The sequence below is a fragment of the Engystomops pustulosus genome, chromosome 3 (genome assembly GCF_040894005.1).
Source record: "Engystomops pustulosus chromosome 3, aEngPut4.maternal, whole genome shotgun sequence".
Lineage (NCBI taxonomy): Eukaryota > Metazoa > Chordata > Amphibia > Anura > Leptodactylidae > Engystomops > Engystomops pustulosus.
The window spans coordinates 124,171,822-124,196,958 of NC_092413.1; the positions used below are offsets into that span (position 1 = coordinate 124,171,822).

Sequence of the window (25,137 nt, forward strand, 5' to 3'; positions counted from 1 at the left end):
ACCCCTCCTTTCCCTAGAACTGATATAAAATAAACACATAAACTCATAAACATGTTAGGTATTGCCAAGTCCCAATAGTCCCAAGCTATCAAAATATAAAAATGGCTAATCTCAAACGTCAACATATGTTTTTTATTTAATTAATTTGGTATCCCCGTGATTGTACTGACTCAAGGAAAGACTTTGAGATGTTATTTGGAGTGTACAAGGAAAACCGTAAAAACTGTGGCTCAAGTTGTTTTTTTTTACAATTTCATGGCATCAGAATTTTTTTTACAGCTTCTCGGTATTCCTCAATCCTTCCTACAGCAATGTAAACAGAAAAATAAAAGCAGATTTTTAAATATTGGGAGTGAAAAATGGAAATGCCAAAAATAAAATGTGGTCCTTAAAGTATACAGTTTACTATTACCATGTACCATTATACAATTAGGTTCAAAGTTTAGTTACCATTTAAAAATTGCATATTTTTGAGGTGAAGGGGACCTCTCTGACATTTAATTACAACTGATCTCTATAATTACTAGAGCAATACCAATATTATGACGCATTTTTATACAATTCTCCCTTCCCCCTTGTTTTCTTTTCCTTCCTTTCCCCTATATATTACTGTTTATTATGTGTGAGAAAGTGAGAGGTGTCATTTGGGAAAACCACTATCTCACACAGGCAGATGAAGAGTGTGTGGTAAAAGCCCTGGATTTGTCTGCAGTAACCCAAGGGTTAATGCAGACATGTGGTACGCATGAGAAGTCTGTTTGGTCTGTGTTGGCCTAGCTAAAATAGACACCTTTGTAATGTCCGTACTGGGCCTGCTTATTATGTAGGGGTAGGCTGGTAGTGGGACTCCTTCTCTACCCGGGCTTCGGTCCTGGGTTTCTGTATAGCCCACAGGTGCGGGTCACAGGGCTCGTTAGGGCCTGATTTAGTCTGCAGGCCAGAAGCAGTAGGAGAGGCACTACCTGGAGAGCTGAAGGCTGGACCGTGTTCACACAGCAAAGGTAAGTGAGTGCCTCCTGATATTCTGCTGGCCAAGAGCGTGTGCCAGGCAGCCTTGTACCTATGTAGTTAGGTGCTGTTATTGTATTAGGCATTGCCCAGCCGGGCAGGGTTTATTTTTGGTATTTTGTATGTGCCTAAGCCAAGGCTGAATTTGTGTTTTGTCAAGGAAGTGTGAATAAACACTTGATTTTTGGATTTTAACCCTGCGTTTGTCCCTGCTTCCTGCACTGCTACAAAGCATCTACCAGAGCAATTCCCCACATATGACACTGTATTTGCCTATGTATCCAACAAAACTGACTTGTTATGTTCCCCCTGCGAGGGGTCTCTGTTCAGCCTGTTCGATTGTAAGGCATTTTCTTGAATATAGCTTTGTTGAAACTCAAAATTAGCCATTTACTTATAAAGCAAAAAAAAAATTTCACCTTCTTGCCCTATAAAAAGCTGAGAAGTGCACACAATGGGGCATATTGAGCAGTGTTCCAGGAGTGGACACACTCCTGGGCTCTTGCTGCTGCCGGCGACTTTGCATTTATATTGAGTCCATCCCGCGCCAGGGACAGCACGCAGCCCTCTTCCCCGCCACACTGAACGCAGCGGATTGGACCTTTAGGCAGCACAGCATCTGCCTTAAGACACCGCAGGACTCACTGCAGTGTTTGACCTGATGAAGACGCCATTACGGCGTTGAAACGCGTAGTCACATTTCCAATAAAAATAATCAATAATACACCTCGGATGTAGCGCGTCTAACTCTTTGACCCCGTTTTTTCTCTATTTCTACACAACACATCTGGATCCACATCCAGCCCCGGGGTTTGACGCTGCAACTCCACTCCATTATCTCTCTCCCCCATTTTGTGCATACTTTTGGCGCCTGGCTCTAGACAAATCCCTCACAATTTTTTCCTCTCTTCCTCATAATTGTGGCAAGGCATAGATCAGGACAGGTTACAAAGGAATTTCTTCGGCACTCAAGGTTTCTAAGAGCACAGTGGCCTCTATAATCCTTAAATGGAAGAAGTTTCGGATGACCACAACTCTCCCTCGACCTGGCAGTCCTGCCAAACTAAGCAATGCAGTAGGAAGATGGGAGAGTGTTCGACAAAGTAAACTATCACTGCAGCCCCTTATGGCATTACGGCAGAGTTTGCCGGCAGAAGCCTCTCCTCAGTGCACGATATATGAAAGCCGCCTACAGTTTAAAAACACATAAAGGACTCCCAGGCTATGAGAAATAAGATTATTTGGTTTGATGAGACATGATTGAACTTTTTGGTGTTCATTCTAAGTGGTATATGTGGAGAAAACCAGGCACTGCTCATCACCTTCCAAATACAATCCCAACAGTAAAACAAGATGGTGGCAGCATCATGCTATGGGGGTGTTTTTCAGCTGCAGGTATCGGATGGGTGCTTGCAATTAAAGGAAAGATGAATGCAACCAAGTACAGAGCTATCCAGGGTGAAAACCTCTTCCAAAGTGCTCTGGGCCAAAGATTCACCTTCCAACAAGACAATGACCCCAAGCACACTGCTAAAATAATGCAGTGGCTTTAGAACAACTCTGTGATAATTTCTGACTGGCCCAGACAGAGCCCTGACCTCAACCCAATTGAGCATCTCTGGAGAGACTGGAAAATGGCTGTCCACCAATGTTCACCATCCAACCTGAGGGAACTGGGGAGGATCTACAAGGAAGAATGGCAGAGGATTCCCAAATCCAGGTGTTAAAAACTTGTTTCTTCATTCTCAAGAACACTCATGGCTGTACAAGCTCAAAAGGTTCTTCTACTCAATACTATGCAAAGGGTCTGAATACTTATGAACATGTGATAAATTAGAAAAAATATCTACATATCTGTAGAAATGGCCCTAAAACCAGTATGAAATGCTTATAGTACTGGTTTCTTTGAGAAGCAGGAATTTATAGACTCTCCAAAGGCACCTGGGTACCCCCTCAATTTATGCCCCTGGTTACAATATGTACCTTTAATAAAACAGTTTGAAGCATGCATACCAGCCTAGAACAAGTAATAGTTTCTGTATAATAGCCAGGCCATGAAATTCCATATACTATAACCAAGAACAGCATCTTTACAAGGTTTAGATTTTCCATAGACCTCATGTAAAGTAGCATATTATTACAGGCCACAGATGCCTTAAGATGTAAGAAAACCTAATTTTTGAAAAAATTTTTTCTATAGTTTAGTACCTGTAGCAATGGAACAGCAGACAGCTTAAGTACTTTAAGGTATAGGTCCTTGAGAAACTCTTGCTCGAGTCGGGCCCACTGGTTCCATCAGCCACATGTTTACTGTGCAGGATCAGGTATGGCAGCTGCTTGTCCCATTACATCCAGTTTTGCTTCAATAAGAAATAACAAGAAGGAAAGGCTGTAGATTTTTCTTATCTGAAGAACAGACAGCAGCAGTATAATGCAGGCTGGGCATAAAAACGCTCTCAAACCAAATCCTATTATATTTTTTCTTCCTTGTTCTGCCGGACTCCATTCACAATTCTTGAGGCCATCTAGTCCCCAGATGTACATTTTCGCTTCCTGTATTTTTAGTTTATGCAGCAACATTCTCAAAATGATCTTATTTTGGATTTTCTTTCCAAAGACGGCCAAGCCATTGTAGTTTCAGCAACCCAAAGGATAACCTTCATTATTAATGGATTCCAATTTATTGCTGTTGGTATATACAAATGCATACTTTTCCCTCCTCTTCAATTACTTCCTAGGAGCAGGCACCATACGTATGAAGCAAGCGTGTCTATCCTCTTCTGTTTCCTGATCTCCTGATACTGTGTCAGAGAGAGGTGGGGCCACATATTTCTGGTCTTCAGCTGTTTCCATTACAGACAAGACTGGAAAGAATGACAACCTGAATGGCAGAAGAACATGATAGCTGGGGAAACTGGAAGCAAGGCAAGGTCTGAGAGAAGAGCTGAGAGATTGCAATGCAAGGAAGAGCAGGAGGATTTCTTTGTCTACAGGGGTGAACAGCAGTCTTTCCACTTTACAGTAAATTTTCCAGATCTTCCCAGTGCAATGCTCAGAGAAAAAGGCTTCAAGATGTGAATCTACTGCTGTGAGGGAGTTATTTTGAGGCTAGAGAGAGGAGAGACAGAGGACTGCAGAGTAGGCAGAGAGTAATGAAGTAAAAGAGCTGAGCTGTAAATAGAGGAGTGGCTACACTGTAGAAAAGGAGGGGCTGCATGTACACAGTGGGAAAACACTCCATGGGTAGAGTTTGGGCCCAAAAAGTTAAGAGGGAATGGAATCACTACTTCCTTCAAAGTTAATAGTGCTGAAAATTTTGAGTTCTAAACATTCACCTTTCCTATATTCCACAATTTACAACTGATTCCAACCTTCCTATATGCTAAGTGGAGCAGACTTCAACATAAAACATATGCAAACACAGCTTTATTAATACAGTAATGCTTACAAGTGTTTAGGGTACAATTATTTTAACATCAACATCCAGGAAGGAATATAAACTCGAAATGTTTACATGGTTGTACAGTACAGTATATTTGGTCCATCATCTACCCATATATTTTTGGGGAAAATGGGAGTAGGAAGACAGAAAATTGTAATGGGTTTTTATACATTCCTCTGCTGCAGATGATTCCAGTTGAAGAGAATAAATATATGAAACATAGAGCGTAATATGGTGATCTAAATGAGACTTCAAAGGGCAAAAACAGAAAAAGAAAGATGATCTATATATAACAGATTTATGGCAGATAACAAAACATAAGATTCGAAAGATTTTCACAAACAATACCACAAGAGGTGGTTTTAAAAAGAAGGCATTTTATTCACCAGAATCAATATGAATAAAGTGGACACATGTAAATACCGATATAGAGCCAACAGAACTGAAAGCTGTGGTGCATGTAGGTAGGATATTATTCATGCATCTGAAGTGGGTCATGGCATTATATGTATCTATTTTGTTTTGAGGCAAAGTATTGATACTTATCTGGATCTTTCAAGTTTTTCTCTTTTTGATACATGGAGACATTTATGTCATTAAGGAGATTTTGAGTTAGTATAAAGTAACGTTTGAGTTCTTTTGTGACATACCACCATTCTATTGAATGTTTTGTTTTATTTACATTTGTTCTATAAATAATGCCACAATCTATCCAATCCATTGGTTGAGTATGCAATCAGACCTATCGCGAAGCATAAAGCATATTCAATATTATCACTGAGCTGACATGCTTAAGGAAGCAGCCTAAGTGTTTCTTAGCAGCTTTCCCTCTGCTCAGTGCTGGCGCAGACTGTAATTTCTAATAAACCGGTTGTTAGGGCCATGTTCATAACAACCAGAAAGATAGAGATGAGATTTTTAACCAGCATGGCCAATACCACAGACTGTTATAAATGTGTATCTCACTTCAAAAGCAACAGAATGAATATGTAGAGCATATGACAATTTACTAAATCTGTCACATTACCTGTGCTGCCTTATCTTATTCTGACGTTATTACCCTTTTCATAAATAAAATTGTTCAGCACTTTGAATTGTTCCAAGAAAGATATATGATATTTTATTTTTATTTTTTTCATATTACTTTTCTTGAAATTTTACCAGTGCAGAAAAATTGGTGTAACTTACTAGACATGTCAGATACTTTTATCTTTCAAATGCCACCGGATTAGTGTACTTTTGCTAAGCATAAATTATGACCTTAAACAAACTGGTTACAGTTTCCAAAAGCCTGTGCTATGCTGATTTTAAAAATGTCTTTACCAGTATTCTGAATAATATAAGAAGTTTATAATAATAATGGTTTATTTTACAGTACCTGTTTCCTTGCCAGCAGCATGTGTCGAGTCCTCCTCCCAGCATACCCTTCCTGTGCTCAATGCACATGACAGAAAGTGGTGAGGGAACTACAGGCAGTCCACGGGTTACATACAGGATAGGCTCTGTAGGTTTGTTCTTAAGTTGAATTTGTATGTATGTATGTATATTTTTTGGATTGTAACCCAATCCAAATTTTTTTTTCGTCTCTGTGAAACTTGGGTTTGGATTAACACTAAAGTTTAATTGCAGACACCTCTGATACCTGTTACACATAATCATTGTAGCCTATGCCGTGAGCCCATAGAAGTGTATGGGGGACGTATATCGGCCGTATATACGTCGCCCGTATATAAGTCCCCCATACATGTGTGTGAATGCAGCCTAAGTCATGTGTTCCTAAGTAGGGGACCGCCTGTAAATGAGTGTGAAGGAGTGGAGACTGGCACAGCCACACACAGGCTTCAGCTGCCCCCTCCCCAGGGAATCAGTACATGCTGCAGGCAGGAAGAATAATAATAATGTGAATTTAACTTGTATAAACTTGTATATACTAAAATTATTCAAAATACCAACAAAGGCATTTAGCATAGCATAGGCTATGAACCTGTTATCAGCTATATGTGGCAATTAAAATAATCCCTTCATCAACATTTAACCTCCAGAAGTCCCAATATAACTCCAACAAAACTGTTGTGGCCAAAATTAATTTTTAGATTACTTAAAAAGGGTTAATAATTTGTCTTAAAAATCCATAGTAACTATAAGGAACTCTTTCCGATATATATAATGAGTCCCCGGGTTCTGTACCTTTGTTACTGAGTTTAATTTGTGTGTTAGTCGGTACACATATATTTGGTAAGTGTGACTCCAGACAAAGTATTTTTTGGACCCTGGGCAAGCTGTGCACTGTGTGTTCAGAGAATAAACAAGGACTACAGTACATATTTACTTGAAAGACAAAACTTATACATACATATTTCCATAAATAATATAAAAGGAGGAAGGGTTTGTCCTATACAATGCACAACAATTCTACAGATGAAATAGTCAAGCAGTTCTCAAACTCTTTTAGCTGGATTTATACTTTCAGGTCTTCGACCATATAAACTTACAATCTATTGCAACTAAACAAATACAAAGGAACAAGAAAGAAGAAATACTCCGGCACAGTGTTTCTTTGATAAAAAATCAATTCTTTATTCGGAGCAGATAAAATCTCAATAGAGATAAATCGTCATAGACGCATTTCAAGCTATCTAGGTCTTGCTCATAGTAAACAAATACATACGTTACTAATGGATTAAATTAGCCGGTGAAAGCTTAATCAGATAGTAAAAAATCATCACTCTCTCAACGAAAATACATAGCGGTACAAAGGCTGTAAAGCACCCCACGTCAACCGAGATCTGATCATGCAAAGTAAAACTTTCAGGATACTAGAGAGAGAAGCAGGAATGTGTACCCAATGGGATCACGTGATAACAAGATCACAGACACCATCCAGCCCATCAAGTTTGCATCCATTTTAGTATAACAATATTTCAACTTTATTCATAATATAGAATTATAAAATATAAATATAGAATTATATGCATAATTTAGAATCCTAGTTTATCTTTATTAATTTTTTATTTAATCACATTTAATACTCTGTAGTTGTGCCCACTATCTTTGGTATTTAGTGTATAAAATACATTTTTTTTAAATGTACCTCTTTAAAGGTGGCGTCTACTGGCTTAATGTTAGTGAGTATTAACCCCTTAACGCCAAAGCCACTTTTCACCTTCCTGACACGGCCCATTTTTTCAAATCTGCCCTGTGTCACTATAAATGGTTATAACTTTGAAACGCTTTAACATATCCAAGTGATTTTAGAATTGTTTTCTCGTGACACATTGTACTTCATGTAAGTTGACACATTTTGGTGGTATGTTTTGCATTTATTTATGAAAAAATCAGATATTTGGTGAAAATTTGGAAAAATTCTCGATTTTTGAGCTTCAAAATGTTCTACTTTTTGCACACATAGTCATAACCGCAAAAAAACTTAATAACTAACATTCACCGAATGTCTACTTTGTTTTTTATGCATACTCTTATTTTTGTAAGATGTTATGGGCCTTTTAACGTTGGGTGCGATTTTTCACATTTTCATAAAAACCGCAAAATCCTGCAATTGAAGGACCTGCTCAGATTTCAAATCACTTTGAGAGGCATAAATAAAAAACCCCATAAATTACCCCATTATAGAAACTACACCCCTCAACGTACATAAAACAACTTTTATGAAGTTTGTTAACCCTTTTATTGTTTTACAGGGGTTAAAACAAAATCGGATACAATTTTGAAAGTACATTTTTTTTTTGGCTAAATTAATGTGTTTTTCAAAAAATGTACAAATTCTCAGTGGATAAAATACCAAAACGCTCCACAAAATTTGATACCCAATCCCTCCCGCGTATTAAAATACCCCATATGTGGTGGTAACTTGCTGTATGGGCACACGCCAGGGCATCAAAGGGAAGCTACGCCATTCAGAGCAGATTATGCATTGTCACTTTTTATTGGCTATATAATCTTTATATTTTTGCCAATTTGGACATATAAGGGCTTATTTTTTGCGACATGAGATGCACTTTACAAATACTTTATTTTAGTGGGTGATTAGCTTATTGATGAGATTATATTAACTCTTGAATGCATGGGTGAAAAGAAAATTGTCAATTTTGGTTTCCTTTCCTTTTGTATTTTTTGGGGGTCGTACACCGTACACTAAAAATACTATATTATCTTTATTCTATAGGTCACTACGATTACGGTGATACCTCATTTATATAGTTTTTCATTTATTTTTACAATTTTACTGGAAAAAAACTAATATAGAGGAAATCTAATTTGTTTTTGCATTGCCATCTTTTCGGAGACGTAACTTTAATATTTTTTTGTTGACAGAGCTAGTTTAGGGCTTATTTTTTATGTGTTGAGTTGTCCTTTCAATTGATACCATTTTGGCGCACACAACATTTTTGTGAAGAGATTTTATGAAAATTTTTCCTTTTTTTCGGGTTTTATTTTTACGGCATTCACCGAGCCGGCCCAATAATATTTCTGAGTTATTGTACGGATTGTTACGGACGCGACAATACCATATATGTGGGTTTTTTTGGCGATTTTGTGTTTTTTTCACTTTATTGCATGAGTATAGGGAATATTTGTGTTTAGGGGACTTTAACTGTATTTAATTCTTTTTATTAAAAAATGTTTTTATTAAATGTTTTTAACTGTGTTTTATCACTTTTACAGGTAAGCTTGAACATGCAATCCACTGATCACTTGTTCAAGCTATTCTTCACCTTACACAGTGTAATACAGATGTATTACACTGTGTAATGTAACACACTGAGCATGCTGCGCATGCTCAGTGCGTTACAGCCGGGTCCTGCCAGAAGGCAGGACCCGGCTCACGGAAGGAGGATCGCGAAGCCCCGGGCACCGGCAGTCCCGGGGCTGAGAACGGAACCACGGACCCCCCGGTAAGCACTGCGGGGGAGGGTCCAATTCTTCTCAAATGCCCCTTGCACGCCGCGGTTAACACCCGCGATCGGAAAAATCTCCGATCGCGGGTGTTAGAGGCGGGTGTCAGCTATAATATATAGCCGACACCCGCAGCTTCTGGCCCCGGGTCGGTTCAGGAGCTGGGGCCAGAAGCTTGACGTAATAGTACTGCATTTTGCGGGAACGCTCCTCCCGCCATGCAGTACTATTACGTCAAATGTCGGGAAGGGGTTAATACTCACCCCCTTACAATTACCCCAGTATCCACCACCACCAGGGGGGCCAAGAAGAGCTGATTACAATCTATAGATTTGCAAATGGGTTACAAATTGGTATTATTGGGATGGTGAAGCGCAAAACCATGGACACTCCAATCCCAGTAATATAAGGCTGCTGCTTTACTGTGTGTGGCTGGTTATAGATAAAGAGGGGGGCTCACTATAGACTTTGTTAAATTTTTCTTTCCCGATAACTTAACCATACAGATAACTAGACTAGATAAAATAGCAGCAGCCTGACAGCTTTGAGCTTTTCCAACCAAATTATACCAGCATGCAGCCTTCCTTAATTCTTGACCAATATACGGATGGTTGGGTACTAGCTTGCATCTGGCTTTTACATACAAATAATTAACCACTGGTACATATTACATATCACAATATGATACTACTTTATTGTTCCCAAGGGAAAAATCGGGCATACTCCTATTAATACAGATTTGGTTACATATATACACTCACCGGCCACTTTATTACGTACACCATGCTAGTAACGGGTTGGACCCCCTTTTGCATTCAGAACTGCCTCATTTCTTCGTGGCATAGATTCAACAAGGTGCTGGAAGCATTCCTCAGAGATTTTGGTCCATATTGACATGATGGCATCACACAGTTGCCGCAGAGTTGTCGGCTGCACATCCATGATGCGAATCTCCCGTTCCACCACATCCCAAAGATGCTCTATTGGATTGAGATCTGGTGACTTTGGAGGCCATTTGAGTACAGTGAACTCATTGTCATGTTCAAGAAACCAGTCTGAGATGATTCCAGCTTTATGACATGGCGCATTATCCTGCTGAAAGTAGCCATCAGATGTTGGGTACATTGTGGTCATAAAGGGATGGACATGGTCAGCAACAATACTCAGGTAGGCTGTGGCGTTGCAACGATGCTCAATTGGTATCAAGGGGCCCAAAGAGTGCCAAGAAAATATTCCCCACACCATGACACCACCACCACCAGCCTGAACCGTTGATACAAGGCAGGATGGATCCATGCTTTCATGTTGTTGATGCCAAATTCTGACCCTACCATCCGAATGTCGCAGCAGAAATCGAGACTCATCAGACCAGGCAACGTTTTTCCAATCTTCTACTGTCCAATGTCGATGAGCTTGTGCAAATTGTAGCCTCAGTTTCCTGTTCTCAGCTGAAAGGAGTGGCACCCGGTGTGGTCTTCTGCTGCTGTAGCCCATCTGCCTCAAAGTTCGACGTACTGTGCGTTCAGAGATGATCATCTGCCTACCTTGGTTGTAACGGGTGGCGATTTGAGTCACTGTTGCTTTTCTATCAGCTTGAACCAGTCTGCCCATTCTCCTCTGACCTATGGCATCAACAAGGCATTTCCGCCCACAGAACTGCCGCTCACTGGATGTTTTTTCTTTTTCGGACCATTCTCTGTAAACCCTAGAGATGGTTGTGCGTGAAAATCCCAGTAGATCAGCAGTTTCTGAAATACTCAGACCAGCCCTTCTGGCACCAACAACAATGCCACATTCAAAGGCACTCAAATCACCTTTCTTCCACATACTGATGCTCGGTTTGAACTGCAGGAGATTGTCTTGACCATGTCTACATGCCTAAATGCACTGAGTTGCCGCCATGTGATTGGCTGATTAGAAATTAAGTGTTAACGAGCAGTTGGACAGGTGTACCTAATAAAGTGGCCGGTGAGTGTATATGATATGTCATATACATGCATCGCACTACAATACAATTAAGAACAATGTTGCACTATGAATACGAGACTGCTTGCTATTGCTTTCTTCCTTAATGTTACTGCTAATATAAATTACATGCAGGATTTTCACTCTCTGTTAATATAAATTACATGCAGGATTTTCACTCTCTGCCGGATCTTCAAGTTATTCCCTGAAGTGAAAGCCCTCCTGTGTTTCCTAGTGTTCCCAGGTTTCCTCTGTAACAATCAAAATATGGGGTCCCTCTATAGAATCCCCTCGAGGTGGTGGTTCCTCGAGATGGGGGCAATGTCGGGAAGAGAAGGGAAGAAAAGAGGAGACAAAACAAGCGCTCTCCTAGTGTAGTAAGTATGGTGCCATTAAATGTGCTAGAAACAAAGTTAGTGCGCTCACCTTATAGCGCTTAATTAGAGCGCTTTATGTAGATTTGTCCTTAGTGGCTGCCGGCTCCTCCTTCTTCGCGGCCGTCTGTTCCAATCGCTCAGAGGACGCTGTATTGATGCAACGTGGGAGCCCAAGTGTGTATATGGAAGAAATAGGTGCCGGTGCTCATGGATGGACCATCCACGAGCGCCGGCACCTATTTCTTCCATATACACACTTGGGCTCCCACGTTGCAGGTTTCCTCTGTGTGTCTATTCTCCAGTGTTCCTCCGAGTTCCCCTGTCTCTGTGGCATTTCCGTGTTCCTGTGGCATTTCCATGTTCCTGTGGCGGTCCTGTGTTCCTGTTGCGGTCCTGTGTTCCTTGGCAGCCCTGTATCCTGGTGGTCATCCTGAGGTCCTGAAATCCTGAGCTCCTGCCATCCAGAGGTTCTGCCTACTCTGAGGTCCTGCCTACCTGAGGTCCGGCCATCCCGAGGTCCTGCCTTCCCTGTGTCCGGTTTCCTGCTTCCCCACCTTGGCTGCCACCGGGGCCTAGTCGCATCCGTGACTCTTCCCACAGAGACTTTCTGACGGTTCGCCCATCCGAGCCGCGACAGTATCATAGCAATAGACAGGAACATATGATAAAAAAAACTGTATCTCAGCCAATATCAGAATAATGTGCCTACTAAGGGCATAGTACATAAAAAGTATGGAACAATATTAAGACAGGCTAAATGGAAACAAAATAATATAGCACAAAAATGCATAAATCAAATCCAAATCTAGGCCATAGTTACCATACCAATGTTCAGGCGTACACTGTGAGACCCCAGTGTATGGTCTCACAGGGTACGCCCAAACATTGGTACGGTAACTATGGCCTAGATTTGGATTTGATCTATGCATTTTGTGTGACTAGTACCGATCTGAATGTTACACTAGGAAGCTGGGCAGTGATAGTTGTAAAAGAAAAAAATATATATAGTTAAATAGCAAACTTAGTGACTAAAAGTTATCCTTATCATGTTAGGATGACTAGGGGACTAGGATTTGAAGACTTTCTGTCATGTGCAAACCCTTTATTTGCTGCAGGCTCCCTACATCACAGCCACCTACTGACCTATAGTGCTATTTTTGTCTCATGACTTTGCATTATCATATTTTATTATTCATTATTTTTTTTTGTTAAATGTCACCTGGTGGTAGGAAGATAGTCTTATTGGCTGGCAGCCCAGAACATTCCAAGATGTTCTTCTCCGGTTCTGGGGTTGAAGTAGAGAGGAGTTGGAGTGAAGAGCCTGAGCAGAGTCCCAGCCTGCAGACTATTGTTGCAGAGCTGAAGCAGAGTGTTTCAGCCAAAGAATTAAGGAAATTGTCTGAGCCTTACAGCCACCAGCTTGTGGAAGTCTTACAGGCCAGAACCATAGCCGAATTTGAATGGCAATATTACTCAAACCTAGCCTGCTGCCAGTGAAGGATCCTACTCTACTGTTACCACTGTTTGTTTTGACTATAAACAAACTGTAAGTTTGACCGCTGCACCGTTACCACCCGGTAGTGCCCTAGGGGGAGCCTTACCACTGTGCATCCCTCCTTCTTGCTTTGTCCCTGTGTGTAGGAAAGTCATCTACCAAAAGGAAGCTACCAGCTAGGCCTAGCTCTTATGCCACTTGTCCACTGGACCATTATTGCATATTCCCTCATAAGCCCTAGCAGGTACATTGCACACACCCTTATAATGCATCTGACAGCTCCACATATGCCACCAATGCACCACTGAAACACTGACAACAAACACAGAAGAGAATACTCACCATACTGCCTGCTTTCCCCCACAAAGTTCTCTCCATTTTGCCCTCTTTCTCACATAGACAATTCTCCGTGCTGCTTTCTTTCTCATAGACTGTTCCCCATGCTACCATCTGTCACACAAGTTGTACCCCATAGCTCTCCCTCAGACAACTTTCCAGGGTTCCCAGTTCCTATACTACTCCACATCACTCCTCTCTCCCAAAAAAACTTACACAGACTGCCCCTCATTCTGTCCTATGTGTAATGTTGGTCTCGTATGTGAGACAGCTCATGTACCTCCTAAGGCTGCATAGCACTGGGTCAACTACAGCATTCCCCACCAGGGCCTAGCCTTTCTTCAGTGGTTGTAGACAGCTGGGGCCCAGAATACCATGTCTGGCGAGTGGCTGGCTTATGTGGCCTTGGGCACGCTATGGCAATAGCTTCAGGCTGGGGTGGTAAAGATGGAGCTGAGTCCAAATGGTGGACCTCTGCTCTGGGGCTTAGTCTCCTGACTTTCCCAGGGTGTCAGGCAGCTCTGCTTCCTTGTAGTATGTCTGGATGGCAGCTCTGCAGGAGCTGCACACTGGACCTGCTTCTCACTCTGCTCCTGGAATGTACTAGAACTTCAGACCATGAGGTCTGACTATGCACTCACTGACTCTAACTGAGTCTGACTATGTGCTTTGCCCACCAGGGTTTTTATACTCCCCTGGTCAGGTGGCAGCACTCTCCAATCAGCTCCCAGCTTGCTTTACAATAGTACAAAGGATTTCATTGTTTAATAACATTTCACATATTAACTCTTGCCTTAACAGGAACTGGCTCCGAGCTGCAATTACAAAGTTTCCCATGTTACAGACCTCCTAATGAGGTGATCAATCTCACTAGGTAGCTACTGGCATAGAGAAGGGCAGTTTGGCCACCCATCCCATACATCGGCAGGGGTGTTGCACATTCCCCTCAAGTTACACCCCTGATTTTTCTATACCCCTTTACTGTTCTGAACAGTAGTGTATGAGTGTTTTATTTTTCCTTTTTCTATTTTCTCTTAGTGGGCAGGTTGGCAAATGTACAGCATAAATACCCTATCTTAAAAAAATGAAATAACAAATGTCCTATAATAATAGTTTCTCTTCCAAATCAATCCCTGCACCAGCATAAATTGTTAATCCTAAACCTGCTACAGGTAACATGTTTCAGGAAAGACACGATGAGAGTTGAAATTAATTCTATGACTGTACATCTTGATGTTAATCTGACACCGACAGCAGTGTGATAGGAGGTTAATTTAATATGAATCTAAAAAACACAAGACGATTAAGTGGATATAAAAGTAATTACATCAAGAGTTAGTCGTCAGCGGACAGACGGGATTTTGATCCCTGGCTTATCTGGTATATTCACTGTTATAGGAGCAGACTGATATAAAAGGAGAGAGCAGAATTCAGTATTCAGTAACTGCAAGAGAAGCTCAGTCTGAAAGCTAGAGAAAATCTGACTACACGCTTATTCCTTCCTCATAGGATTCAGGTACAAGAGAACTTTTTTGCTCTTCTGAACATTATTTAGTAAAGAGTTAATAATCATTGTAAATAATTTTTATTTTTACTATATGTGGGTTCCACACTTTAACAGATATATGCATCAGCCAGGTGGACTGGCATGGACCCAATGGTACTGCCGGGAGACTGTATTGTCCTCTTAGCACAATGAAACAACTTAAATCCCATGGTGTCTATTTTACCAATAGATAATAGACTATAGATATGATTGACTGATTTGAATATATCAAGAAGGGTAAAAAAATAATGCTACTTGAATTCCTAGATCTTAATAAGTATATTTATATGTGCTGCTTTCTTTTCTGCAATTGTAACGGTAATGTTGTAAACTACAGCAATATTATCCTTGCTTTTTTTCAATAATCATGCAACATGCAAGAGAACCATTTAACCTTTTCTACCAACCATAACTCATAGCTTGGATCTTTTTTTAAAAACTACTTTTTACTCCCACCATTCCAGAGCAATCATTTGTACTTCGCCCCCAATATGCTATTTACGCTCTATTCTGTCAGGTGGGTGGTACCAGCTTGTCTCCTTTAGCCCAGGGTTGCCCATCTTTCAGGAAGTAGTGAAAGTCATTTTAAAGCAGTATTTCTGTCTGAGCCATTCATGGTTTCGATGAGAATACCCATCGCAGCATCAACAATACCACAACCATAACGTCTTTAGAGGTAATGCAGCATAATAACCATATATGTTAATTTTTGTAACTTCTAACAGCTTTGTAGCTTATTTGCTAAACTGTTTAAATAAGTCCCTGTCACTTCTATGGGTGTTACAGACATATACAGGAGGCCTCTTGGCTATATCCCTAGCCACCTCAGGAGCTATGTGACCATTGTGTATGTAGGTCCTAATGTGAATGGAGGATATAGAATTGAAGAAACTAGTGAAAATTGTAAATTCAGGTTACAGTCACTCATCTGTTTGTGAAACCAAGAAGAGAGAAGTTTAAATTGTCTTCCATATACTTTTTCTTTTGAATCAGAACTATATTTTAGCAAATACTCTTTTGAGAGTTGCTTGTGAAAATTCTGTCAACTTCTTTATGTGTTGGTTGTGTACTGGGTAAGAAGTTAAAGAAACACCTGCCTACAATGATCAAAGATTTCAAGATTCTGATCTGTTTAATTTTTTGTGTATTCAGGTTTTTAGCAGTAGGTGGCAGTCAATCCCTTATTGAGTGTTCAGGAAAGTCTCTACACCAGCGTTCATTTTTAACATTACAGTCACTGACATGAATCTCTAGTTTGAAGGGGATCTATCACCACATGTTGGTGTCTCTCTCTTAAGGATGCCTGCAGCCAGGAATGCTTATTTCCACTGTATATATTTTCAATGGAATAATGTGTTATTCTGGAGAAACAGTCTATTATTTGCAGTGCAATGCAAGCACCATGAATATGGAAGCTATTATTTTCATGATCATCTAGTTTTTTTCTGTCCTCCTATCTGGGAAAGCTTTGTCAGAAAACCTTTGTTATCTGGGACAAATTGTACTAGCAGAAGTATTTAATATTCCGTGCTGGGCATAGCTAGAAATTATTGGACCGCAAAGCAAACTTTTGGCTCTTTTAGCCCTCTAGAAAAAAATTACGCAGCATTATCTTAATCCCCATAATTTATGTTGTCATTTCTGTAGCCCCCAAATTATGGTCCCCTTTCTGTAACTTTCCTCCCCAACTTGTGTCCATATTTATGTAGTGTCCCCAACATATGTGCCCTTAAGGTAGTCCTCCAACCTTATGTCACCATTAAGGTAGCTCATCTTTCTAGTATGCCTTTGCTCCCCTTATCACTAATTTTTGCCTTATTTAATAAAATGAAAAGCATGTACTTTTCTCTCTTCATTCCCTTATAACCACACCACTTCTCTGAAGCCGGAATGCTCGATGTTGCCATCACATCGCACAAAAGCTTTATGCATGATAAGTTGGCCCTGACCGTGACTCCATGCAATGTACAGGGAAACTGGAAAGTCATTTCAAATACATTACAATTTACAAAAAAATACATTAATATTTTCTTGTGGCCTTTGTTTTTATGGTTTTCAACATGTGGCCAAAGTGGGACCCCCTTTATTCTTAACCCCTTCGTGACTGAGGGTCATTGATACCTGAATGTCCAGGTAAATTTTTCCAGTTATGTTATGCACTTCTTTAAATTATTATACCTTTGGAAAAGCTTTACATATCATAAACTTTTAGTTTGTGTTTTCTAGTGAGATGTGAGACTTTAACTTGATAGGATAGTTTTATTAATTACCTATCTCTCTTATTAAAAAAAATTAATTATAAAAAAGCTTCTTTTTATAAAGTAAAACTGAATAAACTTTTACCAAAATATGTTATAAATATGTACAGCATTGTTCCATCACCTTCCCCAAGTTCAGCTGCAGATGCAGAGGGTGCATATACTTCTCCATACTATAGGCTAAGTCTTTCCTGCAGCTTCTTCTACATTCTGCCTTCAGCTGACAGGGTTGAGGGGGCCAATATTTCCAGAACTCTAGCACCTAGAATCAAAAATCTGGTTTCTGAGTAAACAGGAGAATCTCCAAGAATGGATGTTAAGATGTGTTTGAATGTTAACAGAAACAGAGATATCCACTGTTAATCTCAGAAATAGAAAGCTCTATATAAAATCAAATTTTTTTTACTGCAACTTTAAATGTGTATATCTTATAATAATATTAAAGGAGAGATTCTCCATTTTAATATGACCTAGATTGTGTTTCTAAATGCCAGGGTTCAGGAGATATAGCCGTCTGAAGTCATGAGTACAATCACAGTGTTGCCAAATTGATCTAGTTTTAATACCTTTCAAAAAATTGGAATCTTTTCAAAAAAGAGTCTTATATCCTTATTTTTTATAATTTGGTGGACCAAACTAAGTAAAGTGTAATTTTTTGTGACACGAGATGATGGTTTCACTGATCTTGAAAAATTTTTAAAAACTTTTTTCTAGGGTGTATTTGGCCCTAGGGGTTCTGATTGTTCATACATTATATTGCAATAAAACTGTATTGCAGTAAATTGTTATTATGGTGCATTTGTATTAGGTACACCAAACAGCGATGCAAGCATGTATATTTTCCAAATTGTATTTGCAATTCAAGCAACATACAGTAGGGTACATCTGCCCTCTCCTGAAATATCATTAAAGTCCATTAATATTCATTAAACGACAATTAACTTGGGAACATAGGAAAATCTAACAAAAGAATGCAGCACATGATATGAACACAGAAAATTTTCATTTAAGCCCATTGAAATTAATGACCCATATTTAATAAGGTGCTTGTACTAGTTTTCTGGCCGACTTTCTTTTCAGCGCATGTTCTTTTCAGTGCAAACTGCTTGTACAGGTATTTAAGTTGCACTTTTGTGTCACACATGACCATGCGGCTGCACTATTCTTCATGCAACACAAATTTCTGCACTGAAATGTGCGTTCTGGTGCTCAGTCGGACCATGCTCCACATTTTTGAAGAAAATTTTGACAGAAGTGTGTCACACATCCCATGTTAAAGGTGCACCAAAGAAATGGTGCACTTTGTCGGAGCAGTGCAGAGGGTACCAGAATCCTGAATTTGGCACACCATGAACCATACACAGGCAAACCAAAGCCCCTTTGGTAGTGACATAGAGACCCTTTTCTTGAGAGGTGGAGCTCATGGCAGATACAGTGTGGGGCAACCATCTTAGGAGTGTGGTGCAGAGGCCTGGAAGAAGGAGGACTATTGACTGATTGTTCCAGTGTAATCCATGTGTGAGAGCATTCCTTAAGGGACAAAAGCACTGCAAGGAGAACTAGATCACAGACTGTGGAAGTGTGGCAGGATTCCAGATCTGAAGGAGAGGATTGGCTTCAGGAACCCTGCTGAGAGGACAAGTGACAGCGTCAGTGAGACCACGTGTTTGCCAGATGGGTCACTGAGAGAACTGAGGCCCCTGTGCAGACACAGAGGGTAACCGTGCACAAGGAGCATTACTCTCTTGGCGCCAATTTATAGTGACTGTATAAAGGCCTGTAGTAAAATTTGATAGGGAGTTTGTAAGTCACAGGCCTCCTTGCTACAGAAGCTGATTTATTTGTGTACACAACCTGTTATGTCTGGGGGAATAGAATGAATTTGATAACTTTGTAAGCTTTTTTGTTATTATAGTATACAAGGCAGGAAAAAGACGCAAGACGCAAATTTAAGAATGAAATAAATCTTTTATCCCCATAACCTATGATATTTTTTCTGTCCAGAAAGTCATCCAGTCATCCAGACTTCCTTGTAGAAACCAATCAGATTAGTCTGACAGGACCGATCCCTCATAAACCCATGCTGATACTGGGTTATAAGGTTATGTACAGTGAGATACTCCAGGATAGCATCTCTAACAAACCCCTCAAATATTTTCCCTAATACTGCCGGTGCCCCTATATCACACTCACAGAATTGTTCCCTTGGATTAAGGTATTAAAAGGCACAAGAGGCTGGGCTAGTGTAAAATTGTGAATTACAGTCAGTCCCCGGGCTACGTACAAGATAGGGTCCGGAGGTTTGTTCTTATGTTGAATTTGTATGTAAGTAGAAACTGTATATTTTATCATTGTAGATCCAGATGAAAAAAAATTTGGCCCCAGTGACAATTGGATTTTAAACATTTTTTTGTTGTAATTGGGCCAAGGATTATCAATAAAGCTTCATTACAGACACTTTACAGCTGATTATTGCAATCTGGGACTATAGTAAAGCATACACTATTGACATATGGATCATATACAGGCAGTCCCCGGGTTACGTACAACATAGGTTCTGTAGGTTTGTACTTAAGTTGAATTTGTAAGTAAATCAGAACTGTATATTTTATAATTGTATACCCAGGTAAATATTTTTTGGTCTCTGCGACAATTGGATTTTAAAAATGTTGTGTTGTCGTTAGAACCAAAGCTTAATTGCAGACACCTTTGATAACTGTTATAGCTGTTTATTGTAGCCTAAGGCTAAAGTACAGTAAATTACCAATATCCAGAGGTCCGTTTGTAACTAGGAGTTGTCTGTAAGTCGGGTGTTCTTAAGTAGGGGACCGCCTGTAGGCACATTGTAAACAGAGGTATTATGAGAAGTGTGTCATAATATAGATATGTCCATACATATGCAAAATTATATCACTTTGGAATAAGGCTTTTATTTCCTTTCTTCACTTTATTATTATTTTTCATAGAGCATTTTTTATTCCATGGTACTGTACAATCAGTAAGGGAATCACATACAAACTAAAGTGATATGAAACAAGTGGGAGGAGGACCCTGTCCGTGAGGACTCACAATCTATATGGAAGGGTAAATGGAGACACAAGGTGAAATACTTCACTATAATATAAAGACAACTAAGACACCCAGAAATTTGATCATCCTTTTTTAGATATTTTTATAAGATTACATCAATAAATAAAATTAAGAATTAACTCCAAAACATACTGGTAGGTTGAATAGATTGTGAGCCCCATGGGGACAGGGACTAAATTGGCAAGCTCTGTGCAGGGCTGCCTTATCTGTGTGCGCTACATAAATAAAGGAATTATTAATATTATTAATTATGAAGGTGTATACTGAGTGGTTAGTGCCAGAGATATTCTTCTTATACTTATTAATTCTTTGGTGCAATAAGAAAAAATGTGGCACTTTCTATGAATTGCCAAAATAGCAGATCAAAGGGAAAAGTATTGTACACCTATTAATAGGTCATGATATTAACATTAAAGGCTTTTTTACTTAAAATACTAAAAATTACCTTGGTGCAAAGCCTACGTGGATTAACCACAAGATGTATAACAATCAGATTGAACGATCACAGGTCAGCAATTAAACAGTTGGTAAAATAAAATGTAAGAAGAGACAAAAAAGATACAGGATGGAAAACGAAGTAAAAAAGCTAATGAGAACTTTTCAGGCAAATTAACCCCCAAAACTAAACATATTTTCATAAACCATTAGAAAGCTTTGCCCCGCTCCCTACATTGTTCTTCTACATGCTTGTAACCCCAAAAAATCCGGTCCTAAAGCTGTATGCAAATTACTTCAGATGAGTTAAATGAGCCATTTTCATATTCAGCAGTCCAGCTTATGAGTGGGATTCACAGCCACTCCCCCAGTGCTTGACTGACAGTCTGTGTAATGATGTGACACTCCTGGTGTTTGCTCCTCTACGTGCTTCCTGATGCTGGAGGCCACACCCGCTGTAGTCTGTGTGTGTATGAGAGATACAACCACTTCAGGATGCAGCCATGTGTATGGGAGATGGGAGCATGGCAGGTGCTTATCTGTGTCTCTAGCTGACATCTAAATGATGCCTATGTCTCTCACATGTGTATGGGAGAAGACAGATGTCAGACATGAGCAGGGGGAGAAGAGGAGAGGGGTAATAGGGGTGACATCACTTTATGTGCCCAGACTCATTTGCATAATAAAGTAAATATGATTTCAGAATGATAAATGTTTTTTTTTTTTTTTTATAACTTTTTTATTTTTCCAAGTTCATAATACAAAAGATATATTCTACAAACATTTCTTTAAAAACAGTAGAGTATATAAACAGGATTATTATTGTAACACCCTCCCCCACCCTTATTAGTTATACAGTCCTCATAGTACTTTTTAATAAACTTCTGAAACAAACAGACAGATAGTCCGACCAATTTGTGACTCGTACACTTCCCTTTGCCCTACTTACTAATCCATTATCAGATAAGATCATAATTAGAATTAACCGCATATCTATCATTACACCCAATTTTACCATACCGCCCTCTCCCACCCAAACCACCCATGCTGGAGATAGTCGGGAAAAACACAACAAAAAAAAAAAAAAAAAGAAAACAAAGACGAAGTTCAATTCCTCTATTTCATTAACCCATATTCCTCTCCCTCCTCATAAATTCCATTGGTCCCAAAGTTCATTAAGACCTCTCCCCTTTCTATAGCGTTTTTCATATGCACATTCATATATCTTTATACGTTCTACTAAATGATGCCATTCCTTTACTACTGGAGCCTTAGCGTCTTTCCAATGTCTAATCAGAACCAATCTTGCCAAAAATAGCACTTTTAATACCAGGTCTCTTTTACATCTCGAACCTATATCAGTTGGAATTAGTCCCAGGATACCGAGAGCAGCTATGCGTGGTAAAGAGCAACCTGCCTGAGCCTCAACACACTCAAAGATTTCATTCCAAAAATTCCCAATCCTCGGGCATTCCCATAGGACATGGAGAACATCAGCATTGTTTGTCATACATCTCATACAATTTGAGTTATCCTTTAACCCAGTCTTAAACATAAGTTGTGGAGAAAAAAGTGTCCTATATAATATATTTAATTGTGTACATCTATGATTTAGATTTATCGTGGACCTAATGACATTCTTATAAATCTCCCCCCATTGTGTTTCAGTAATCATTCCAATCTGGTTGGACCATTTAGATTGACTAGTATGTCCCATTACCATATCAATATTATTCCGAAGAAAACGATATATCCTAGCTAAATTTTTTGGCATTACTCCTAACTCTATCAATGATGTGAACTTACTACTTCCCTCTACCTTAAATATGTCTTGATTTTTTTCACTTCTATATGCGTGGGCAAACTGCCAGTATCTAAATAACTCCCCTTTTTTAAGGATACCCTTATCCACCCAGTGTTGGAAGGGAGGCAATTCCCCGTTCCTCCCCAAGTGCTCCAAACAGGTAATATTCCTTTTTTCCCAGAATACAACTTCTTCCATTTTATAGAACTCTGGAATATTGAGATTACCCCATAAAGGTGTAAAATTAAAACCCCCTTGAATCCCTAGAAACCCCTTCACCTCTTTCCATGTATTTATCAACAATGCTGCTATTGGAAATTCTTTCCTATAGAGAGTCTTTAGTTGACCTGACTCCAGCAAGGCAAAAATAGATTTAAATCTCCTCCCCACCATATCAGAAAGTGTCCCAAACAGCGTGCTATGCTTATTTTCAATTAGGAACTGGATCTGAGCGGCTAAAAAATAATGATAAAAAGACGGGAGAGAGAGACCTCCTTTACACTTATCCCTCATCAGGTATTCTTGTTTGATACGTACTTTTTTCCTCCCCCATAATAGTTTATTAATGATGGCCCGAATAAAGGCGTACCATTTCTTATCAATCCAACATGGACAGTTACACAGCACATATAGCAGTTGTGGTAATAGTATACTTTTTATTAGGGTAACCCTCTCTGCTCTATTCAGAGGCAGGGAACTCCAAGTATTAACCTTGCATTTCAACTTGGTCAATAAAGGGACCAGATTCAGTGCTATGTAATCGCCTACCCTGGTACCGATCTTTAAACCTAAGTACTCCACGGTTGAGGAGACTTTCAGATCTACTTGTCCTAGATTAATCAGTGAATCATCATCTAAGGGCATCAATATTGATTTTTGAACATTGATCTCAAAGCCGGAATACCTACCAAACTCATTGATCAATCTCAATGCAGCCGGAACTGACTCTCCCGAATCTTTAAGACAGAGGAGAATATCGTCGGCATAAAGCATAATCTTATCATCTGGGCCTCCAACCCCTGCCCCTCCAATCCCTCTACTAGCCCTAATCTTAATTGCCAGAGGTTCAATGAACATGGCGAATAGAAGAGGGGACAGGGGACACCCCTGTCTAGTGCCCCTTGTTAAAGAGAAAAAGGAAGAAAAATCCCTATTTATCTTAATACAGGCTCTAGGATCAACATAAAAAAGTTTAATCCACTTCACGAATCCATCTCCCAGTCCGAACCTATCCAATACTTCCCAGAGGAAGTCCCACTCCACCCTGTCGAAGGCTTTCGAAGCGTCCAACGACAGGATGGTGCGGGACCCCCCCCCGTCCCATCTGCAAGCTCATAAAAAGCCGCCTAATATTAGTTCCAATGTGGCGCCCTCCCACAAAGCCACACTGATCTTGATGTACTAAGAATGGAACCACCATTTTCAATCTATTAGACAGCAATTTGGCCATTAATTTTGCATCTACATTCAAGAGCGAGATTGGGATTCTCTTTCAGCCAGATCTTTATTCTTTTTCCCGATCAGAGCAATACCTGCCTCATACCAAGACTCGGGGAGTCGTCCCACAACCTGTGCATTCTCCCAAACCTCTACCAAGAGAGGGAGGAGTATAGCCCCAAATCTTTCATATATCTCTAAAGGTAATCCATCTAAGCCGGGTGAGGCATTACGTCTTGTAGAGGAAATTGTCTGTTCTATCTCTTTAATCGTAATTGGGGAGAAGAGTTGATCTTTCTTGTTCGCTTGAAGTTTAGGTATATCAATACTATCTAAGTATGTCTTTATATTAGCCCTTGACACCTCTAAATCAGAGGTGTACACACTTTGAAAAAACTGTAAAAATGCCTCCTTAATCTCACTTTGACTGTATACTATTTCCCCAGCGTTATTCTTGATTGTCTGTATTCTATTTACCTCCTGTTGCTTTTTAACTTTCTGTAAAAGCCTTTTAGATGATAACCCGCTCTCGCAGTGTGCTGTCTGGTCCAAAAAAAGAAGTTTTTGCATTGCTTTATTAGAAATAAATTTGTTATACCGCTCTTGTGCCTGTTTAAACTTATCTAAAGAATTTTGTGATCTATTCCCCTGGAAATCCTTCTCACTCTTTCTGACCTCCTCCTTCAGCAGTCTTTCCTGCTTTGCATACTGCTTTCGGAGGAAAATCACCTCCGAATTAAGGATGCCCCTCAAATAGGATTTTAATGAGTCCCATAACAGGGCCAAATTATTACCATTTTTACTCACTTCAATAAAGTGCCCTATATCTTTCTTAATTTTATCTTCATTCGTTGTCAAAGATAACCAATGTGGATTAAGTTTCCAAAATCGACAAGGTGGTTCAATAGAGCCAAATAGCTCCAGAACTATCGGGGAGTGATCTGAGATCAAACGATTATCATATCTCATTTTTTTTATCCAAGCGCCTGCGGCTTCATTCACAAGTGCGAGATCTATTCTAGACAGAGAG

The 25,137-nt window shown here is 39.7% G+C and overlaps 2 protein-coding genes across 2 annotated transcripts in view; one reads left to right on the forward strand and one right to left on the reverse strand.

Annotated features, from left to right (window-relative positions):
- Nucleotides 1-23,872, reverse strand: part of CFAP206 (cilia and flagella associated protein 206) — a 162,674-nt gene extending 138,802 nt beyond the window's left edge. The window contains exon 1 of the mRNA XM_072141995.1: nt 23,869-23,872. The gene's annotated coding sequence lies outside the window, so the exon portion shown is untranslated. The remainder of the gene's footprint in view (nt 1-23,868) is intronic.
- CGA (glycoprotein hormones, alpha polypeptide) overlaps nt 14,943-25,137 on the forward strand; it is a 33,270-nt gene continuing 23,075 nt past the window's right edge. The window contains exon 1 of the mRNA XM_072141997.1: nt 14,943-15,053. The gene's annotated coding sequence lies outside the window, so the exon portion shown is untranslated. The remainder of the gene's footprint in view (nt 15,054-25,137) is intronic.